Here is an 8,619-nt window from a genome sequence, read left to right on the forward strand (position 1 = left end):
GTATAAGCGTGTAAGGTATCTGGCTACGTGGTAATGTGACGCAGAACTAGGCGCAGGGCCTGTAAAATATTATTATGCTGTGTGTATAAGCGTGCAAAGTATCTGCCTACGTGGTCATGTGACGCAGAACTAGGCGCAGGGCCTGTAAAATATTATTATGCTGTGTGTATAAGCGTGTAAGGTATCTGGCTACGTGGTCATGTGACGCAGAACTAGGTGCAGGGCCTGTAAAATATTATTATGCTGTGTGTATAAGCGTGTAAGGTATCTGGCTACGTGGTCATGTGACGCAGAACTAGGCGCAGGGCCTGTAAAATATTATTATGCTGTGTGTATAAGCGTGTAAAGTATCTGGCTACGTGGTCATGTGACGCAGAACTAGGCGCAGGGCCTGTAAAATATTATTATGCTGTGTGTATAACCGTGTAAAGTATCTGGCTACGTGGTCATGTGACGCAGAACTAGGCGCAGGGCCTGTAAAATATTATTATGCTGTGTGTATAAGCAATCTCACGGAAGCAGAACTCTAAGTACAAGAACTCTGCCAAGTGCCATTCAGATGTAAACCAGCCACATTGTATGACTTTAGAATATGTTTCTCTCCTAATAAGCATACGTATAACTGCAAACTGTAGTCTTAAAGTGAACCTGAGGTGAGATGGATATGGAGGCGGCCATATTTATATCCTTTAAGTCAGGCCCGGGTTTACCTCACAGGAGCCTATAGGCACTGATGTCCTGACACCCTAGACTCCGCCTTCCATGAACCTACAAACACCCGCTGAACCCACCACAAGTGTGCTGGCTGTCCCATCTAGCACTTCTCCCTTACTTCCCCTGCCCATCATAGGTAGCTACAGGTGCCCCTTAGTATTAGGTAACCAGAGGTACCCCCTTAATAAGTATTTAGAGGTTCCCCCGACTGAAGGGAGATCTGGTCAGTGGAATGACGAGAGCCGGGTGAGTAACCTTTCATTTACGGTCAACTCTGCTTAGGTAAGGCAGGAGGGAGGCACTAGGGGAGAGTAGTGAGCTGCCTTACCATCATCAGGCGCCTTTAGGCACGTGCCTACACTGCGTTATGGTAAATTCGGCCCTATTTTAAGCAATAACAATTGCCTGGCTGCCCTGCAAATCCTCTGTCTCTAATACCTTTAGCTATATCCCTGAACAAGCATGCAGCAGATCAGGGGTTTCTGACATTATTGTCAGATCTGATAAGATTAGCTGCATGCTTATTTCTGGTGTAATTCAGACACTACTGCAGCCAAACAGATCAGCAGGGTTGCCAGGCAACTGGTATTGTTTAACTGGAAACAAATATGGCAGCCTCCATATCACTCTCACCCCTGATTCCCTTTAAGGTGCCCACCAGCAGTGTGTTTTTTAGCATCAATCATATTTTCGATCAGATCATCTAGATCGTAAATAAAAGTTCATATTTTCTCGATCCACATCATTAAAGGCTCCAAACTATTTCTGATATCAAAACCAGTTGCAATTGTATCTATGACAAAAAAGATCTGGCACGCAGATCGGCCATCTCTTAAAGGACACAATCAATAAAGCGATTGTTCCGGCGCCAGCCATCAGCTGTGAAGCAATAGAGCCCCTCATCTTTTTTTAATAAAATATGATCTGAATAATCTGATAATGATCATTCACTAAAAATTGTACTCTTAATTAGCCCCTTCATAGAAATATTCTTAAGGGAACCAGCCCTGAGGATTTATAAGTGACACCCTCTAATCTCTCCTCTTCCCCAATAATACACAGTAACTTAGCAATACAATCTGTTGGATACACACAGTGGGCCAGATTTATCAAGAGTGTCTGAGACAAAATATTGGTAGGTTTTTAGAAATCCGTGCAGAACTGTCTCAGACATTTAAAGAAATCGTTAGATAGTGCAGATTCCTTCTAAAACTGTTGTATAATAGAAGGAGTTAGGAAGGTCTCTCAGACAGTGCAGTGTGTGAGGGGAATTGCTGTTGCTGAGGTAACCAACACACTTACTGTATTGATAGCAGCAGGCTCTGAGGAGGAATTCAGCAGGGGGAGGAGCACCACACAAATCATGTCTAGCCTGCACTCTGCAATCATGTCTAGCCTGCAGTTCTACATCTGTAGAACTGCTGCCAAGCACTTCTTAATCTGCACCAGTTTAGGGATGGATTTGCACTTTTCTTAACTGTAGTGCAGCTCTAGAAATCCATGCTAAATTGCCACTAATACCTAGGATTTAAGAAGGTTCTTATTATCATGCAGAACTGTTCTTCCTTCTAGTTAGAACAGATTAAGAAGAAAAAAACTGTCGGTAATGCGTTGATAAATCTTAATAAACTGCAGGGACAAAGTGATGGTGCAGTAATGTACTGCATGCACTGGGCCATATGCAATTCACTTTTCCCCCTGACTTTTCTCCTAGGAGAAAACATGTCATCTTTGATTTAAAATAACTTTTTAGCATTTTGCAATGGAAAAAAGTATCAACAAGTAGGTATAAAGTATTATCACAATTATTTGGAGTATTTTTTTGCTTGCTGGTGGTTTAAAATGCCTTTTATTGACACGTTTTAAAATATCACCTAGGAGAAAAGTGAATTGCATATGGGCCACTGTGTTACCAGATGACATGTGCGTATACCCCGGAAGTGAGCCATGGTTTCAACACAAAATATGCCTCACTGATTTAGTTGCATCGCAGCGGTACCACATGGTGCGACTTATTGGAAGTGCTGCAGTGCGATGTAACAATCACACCTCAACAGTGCACAAGGGGCCTTAGACACATACAGTAAGAAACCATCTTCTATAATAATTTGCTTGTGTCTCTGCATCTGCTCCTGTCCCTGTGTCCGTGCTTTTGCGCTACTGCACGTGTGCAGCACGGGCGGCCGTTGGGACAGGAGGAGGACGGGGCCAGGGGGCGGGCCATGTGTGCTGACATGCGGCTGGCGGTGGCAGACACGAGCAGAAGGGGAGGGGGTTGTGAGGGTGGCCTAGACCTCGTTTTTAAATGGGCTTAAAGAGGAACTCCAGTGAAAATAATGTAATAAAAAAGTGCTTCATTTTTACAATAATTATGTATAAATGATTTAGTCAGTGTTTGCCCATTGTAAAATCTTTTAAATCCCTGATTTGCATTCTGACATTGATCACATGGTGACATTTTTACTGCTGGCAGGTGATGTAGCTGCTGCTTGCTTTTTTGGCAGTTGGAAACAGCTGTAAACAGCTATTTCCCACAATGCAATGAGGATCACAGACAGGAAACTGTCAGGACCATGGTCCTCACAGTTTCTGTTGGGAGGGGTTTCAACACAATATCAGGCATACAGCGCCCCCTGATGATCCATTTGTGAAAAGTTAATAGATTTCTCATGGGAAAGGGGGTATCAGCTACTGATTGGGATTAAGTTCAATTCTTGGTCACGGTTTCTCTTGAAGTCTTCTAGTTCAGTAATATAGCCGTAAGATCTACATAACTGCATATCCCTTTTATGTGAGTGGACAGAGGCATTGAATCATCACAGTTTATGCATTGCACCTCATCATCCACAGAACTGTTAGGTACATTTCTGCTTCTTCCTTCCTATTTACTTTGCCGTATTGATTAACACACACATTTAGATGGACCAGAGGTTGGGTTTCTTGAACCACGGCCATTTCTGTTCACAAAACCGAATTACTATATGCATTGGTAATTTAATGCTGAGTTCCGGGAACAAACGCCGATCCTAGATCCAATATTGCCCAGGAAAGTCTCAGCCGAGCATTCCCTGCACAGACTTGCCTAATAGAAAACTCATTTATTATACTTGTCAAACGGGAGATCAGCCATCAAGGTTACTGCTCCGCTATCATCACTTGTTATTCATGCCCGCGCTTTAGAAATATCGCAGATATTAACATGGCCGAGGCCTTGTACAAGAGAGGAAGAAGACTTCTCGGCTTAGCGCTCTCCTTTACGATATTATTATTATTATTTTAATGCGTGTTTTGTTGTTATTTTATATCCTGCTGTGGAATGTGCAGATGTGCAATGAACACAACCTTGTGCTTTGGGAATTAAGGCAAATATAATGTCATATGCATTAGAAAATGGGAGACTGAACTGTGGCTTTAATGCAGGGGGTGCCATGGTGCATCCCCCACTAGCCAAACATGGCAATACACACCATCCCATCCACAATATTATTTAATGCACAATTCAAGATGGTTTACAGCACATGCAATCTTTTGCTCAGACAGACAGTTTTGCATTTTTGAGCCACCAAACACATGCTGTCTAGTGTTTAGATTGAGCTGCTGTGGAAAAACCCTAAGGTACATTTGCATACTAACATGCGTGTTGCAAAAGCAACGTGTGCAAAAATACGTGCAGTGACCCCTGCCTAACTAAACAGGTCTATTCAGTGATAGCACTTAGCTATTGAGAGGAAGTGGTAGCTGGGAGGGTCTGGATTGGTTCAGCCCATGGATGTAAAAAACAGAAATTCTGCAACTCTTGCATCCTCCAATACATCCACACTCCGTACTAAAGAGGATCAGTTTATTTTACAGAAATTCATGGAGAAGCACGTGCTCCGTCTGATCAGGTGATTGATTTGTAAACATCTGATTGGATGAGAGTAGCCATGTCCCATTTCTGCTTCCTGTCTGTGTTGTCGATCGATCGATCATGTCTCTCTGCTAGACTGCTATCTATTGTTAAGGACATTTCTGTAGAATTAATTGATCATCTCTGACTCGGCCCAATAATAATTTCTGGCTGAGAATGCAGGAAATGTACTTCCTTAGCCAATCAGAATCAACAAATGATCGTTTGGGATCATTATGTTTGCTAACTGGTGTATAAAAGCTTTTGCAAATAAAGAAAACGCTGAGAATCCCTCATGAGGCGTTAGACTAGTCAAAGACCAGTCCAATTGGTAACATACCTACAGCAATCCAACTAGAAATTTGACAAAAAAATCTTGCAAGTGATGATTTTGTTTATCCTTAAGGTACATACACATGTCGGATTTTTCCAAACAACCAGTCTTTTGGATGTTTGAACGTTTGGTCATTTGGACGTCAAATCGGGCGTGTGTACGGTTGGTCGTTCAGCTGATAAGACTGGATTTGAACGATCCGCTTGGCAGATCGTTCAGATCCAGTCTTATCAGATGAACAACCGACCATACACACGTCGGATTTGACGTCCAAACGGCCGGACGGTCAAACGTCCAAAAGACCGGTTGTTTGAAAAATCTGACGAGTGTACGAGCCTTTAATGACAGTGATATAGAAAAGTAATTTCTAGTGCATTTTACTCTGTGATAAATGTACATCTTTTGTGTTTAACATGTTCTATTTTGCAACAATAGTGGTTCTTTAAGACAGACAAAGCAAACAAAATAATAAAGTGCTTTAGAAATATTTGCATAAAATCTCCAATGGAGAGAATTATGTTAATTTTTGCATTGAAAATAGAATAATGCCTCAAGTCCTTTCATAGCTCTGCATGATAATTTTACACCTACTCCACAGAACACGGAGCATAACGGTCCCAATTTAATATCGATTAGAAAAAGAGCTGAACTTTATCTGTTCAGGTAACTATATGCAGGTTGGAAGTGCGTTAAAACTTGGCTAAGAACAAAGAAAGACACCAAATTCTGTGATCATCCCATTTATCTCGCAGTCCAACTTTAAAGCATGCTGTTTTCAATGGAAGTTGTTAAGATGATCCAAGGGACCAACTTTGTAATCCCTTCTGGGAGAAATAACAGCTCGCTAAGCTTTCAAAGCAGACTGGTCTGGAAAATAAACAATTACTGAGCTGAAAACTCGGAACAATGAAATCGCCAAAGTGTCTTCTGGGACCCAAACGTTCACTAACCCAGTTTCCTCCAAAATTCAGTCTACACCGTCGCCGGCCAGAAGACAATGGCTGCAAGAAAGAGCCTGGAACTAAACTACTCTAATTATATATTATCTTGTTAAAGGGAACCCAAGGTGAGAATAATATGAATGCTTCCATATTTATTTCCTTTTAAGCAATACCAGTTGCCTGGCTGCCCTGATGGTCCTCTGCCTCTAATACTTTCAACAAGGTGGAGTTAGTGTTAGGCATCAGGAAGAGGTTACAGTTGCAGGTGAGGTTAGGGCTAGGCAGACATCAGGAAGAGTTTACAGTTGCAGTTGAGGTTGGACTAGTCATCAGGAAGAGGTTACACTTACAGTTAAAGGTTAGATAAGGGCTAGGAACCAGGAAAAGGTTAAAGTTGCAGGTGAGGTTAGGGCTAGGCATCAGGATTATTAAAGATAGAATTCAGTTAGGTGAGACTCTTGCCATGGTGAAACCACAAAGCCATAACGGAAAGTATTGTCACATAATATAACTATAACTACTTTACAACTAGAAAATGAATGATTCTGCATCGAAACTTATGAGAGAGAACGCTTAGGTACAACTTTACTTTCAGTGGCACCAAAGTCATTGCATTAAGTTTACCTTGACTTAAAGGGGAACTATAGTGAATGACCTCAATTTCGATTAACAGAAACAATTAAACAGGTATGCGATAGAAGTGTCAATGAAAAAAAAAATGATAAAAAGGAATCAGCAGAGCCATCACAATAACCACTTAGCGGACACCCCAGCTCTTGTGATAGTGACAGAGATGCCAATCAGCTCATTCACTTGTGGGAGGCAACACATGTAAAAGCCATTTTTAAAATTAATTTTCCTCCCTTCAAAGATGTGGTAGGAATGGTGGTACGCCTCCTTACATCGAGAGGTCCCTCACACTGCTGCTTTTACTAACAGAGTAACTTCTGAGGCCCTCGACACTCAAGCAGGCTCCTTTATGGACACCTCTGTGTTCGTCCACCAAACGAGTGTACTGCACTTGTCCGTTATTCATTCAGACACAGTACACTCGAATGGGGGTCAGAAGAACAGAAGTGTCCACAAAAGACAAACACTTATATAGCGCTTTTCTCCTAGCGGACCCAAAGCACCAGAGCTGCAGCCACTAGGACGCGCTCTATAGGCAGTAGCAGTGTTAGGGAGACTTGCCTAAGGTCTCCTGCTGAATAGGTGCTGGCTTACTGAACAGGCAGAGCCGAGGTTCGAACCCTGGTCTCCTGTGTCAGAGGCAGAGCCCTTAACCATTACACCATCCAGCCACAAAAGAGCAAAGTAGAATCACTTCAGCAGCACCACAAGGGACCTCTAGAATGTACTCCGTACCACCGGCCCTACCACATCTTTGAAAGAAGGAATTTTTTTTTTTAATATGAGTTATATTTGTTGTTGTCCCACACAAGTGAATGAGCTGATTGGCAAGTGATGGCCAGGATGCCCACTGAATGGGTGAGCATAGTGATGGCTCTGCTCATTTTTTTTCCAATTTTACGACATACTTGTATTATTATTTCTGACAAAAATCAGCTAATTCGCTATAAGTGCCTCTTTAAAACACAACACAAAAATGCTGTGTACACTTAAATTCAATTGTACTTAGTAAATCTACTGCATATATAATTGAGACATTTTTCCTTGAAATCATTTGTAAACCTAACAGGTGCAATCTCATATCATAATGACTTTGCTGGAGTCTACCGGCCCCCGAAGTCTGGCATCCGATTTGACCTTCTCCGTGTGTCTTATTATATGTACGCTCCTGACATGCATCTAAAAAGGCTGCAGGGACCTAATCATTTTGTTGTAATTCATATACATCTCAGGAGGTGAGGCATGGCTGGCCCCTTAATCAAATCAGACATTAGCTGACTGGCACATCAATTGTAGATTGTTAGGTCCAGATGTGGCGCACTTGACAGGCACAGCGCAACAACGCTTCATGCAAAGGAATAAATCTTTTATCACTTACTATGTGCAGCTCCAGATAGTCCCCGAGTCCTGTAGAGCTGTCCACTCGAACCAACACTGCTTCTTTCTGTACCGTGCTAAACCCTATCGCCAGTCTGTCTGCACGCGTGCTGGGCCGATCGTTCGGTGGCCACGTGTATGTTATCTGTCCTCCTCCTTTACTGAAAATATATGTTGTTCCAGCTAGAAGACAAAAATGAGAAGATTGCGTTCAGCCAAATCACATATATTACTAGAGCATTAATCCATGTAAATTACAATAACATGACACAGAGCCTTATTATACAAGCAAAAAGTTCTTAATCAGGATGATACCATTTATTGGCTAACCTAAAAGAAAATTAGCCAATAACTTGTATCATCCTCCTGATTCAAAATGTCTTGCTTTTACTGATGTCTCTACTATACTACTAACGTATACAAATACTTATGTAGCCTCTAACGGCTAGATTTCCCATCATGGTTTTTTGTTGTTGGCTTTTGAGATACAAGGAATCCCATTAGTTGCTTTGGTAAACACTGACGTTCCTTCTTGAAGCCCAACCACCAAGTGGACTTTGTCATTCAGTCTTTGGGCCAATTTATCAATACAAGTGCCACTGCCCAGGAAGCTGGAGCAAAAGTAGAGCAGATGCCAAGAACAAGGTTTCTGATTGGTTGGTTTGAGCAGCTGCTTCACTTTTGATATAATGTTGCGCAAATGTCCCTTGTGCTACCGTAATTAACCTGAAGTA

General features: G+C 42.0%; 1 protein-coding gene across 2 annotated transcripts in view; it reads right to left on the reverse strand.

Annotated features, from left to right (window-relative positions):
* LOC137504537 (neurexin-1-beta-like) overlaps positions 1 to 8,063 on the reverse strand; it is a 483,008-nt gene extending 474,945 nt beyond the window's left edge. For both annotated transcript variants that reach the window (XM_068233085.1, XM_068233083.1), the window contains exon 1: positions 7,887 to 8,063. The gene's annotated coding sequence lies outside the window, so the exon portion shown is untranslated. The remainder of the gene's footprint in view (positions 1 to 7,886) is intronic.
* Between the last annotated feature and the right edge of the window lie 556 nt (positions 8,064 to 8,619).

Source organism: Hyperolius riggenbachi, chromosome 4 (assembly GCF_040937935.1).
Source record: "Hyperolius riggenbachi isolate aHypRig1 chromosome 4, aHypRig1.pri, whole genome shotgun sequence".
Taxonomy (NCBI): Eukaryota; Metazoa; Chordata; class Amphibia; order Anura; family Hyperoliidae; genus Hyperolius; species Hyperolius riggenbachi.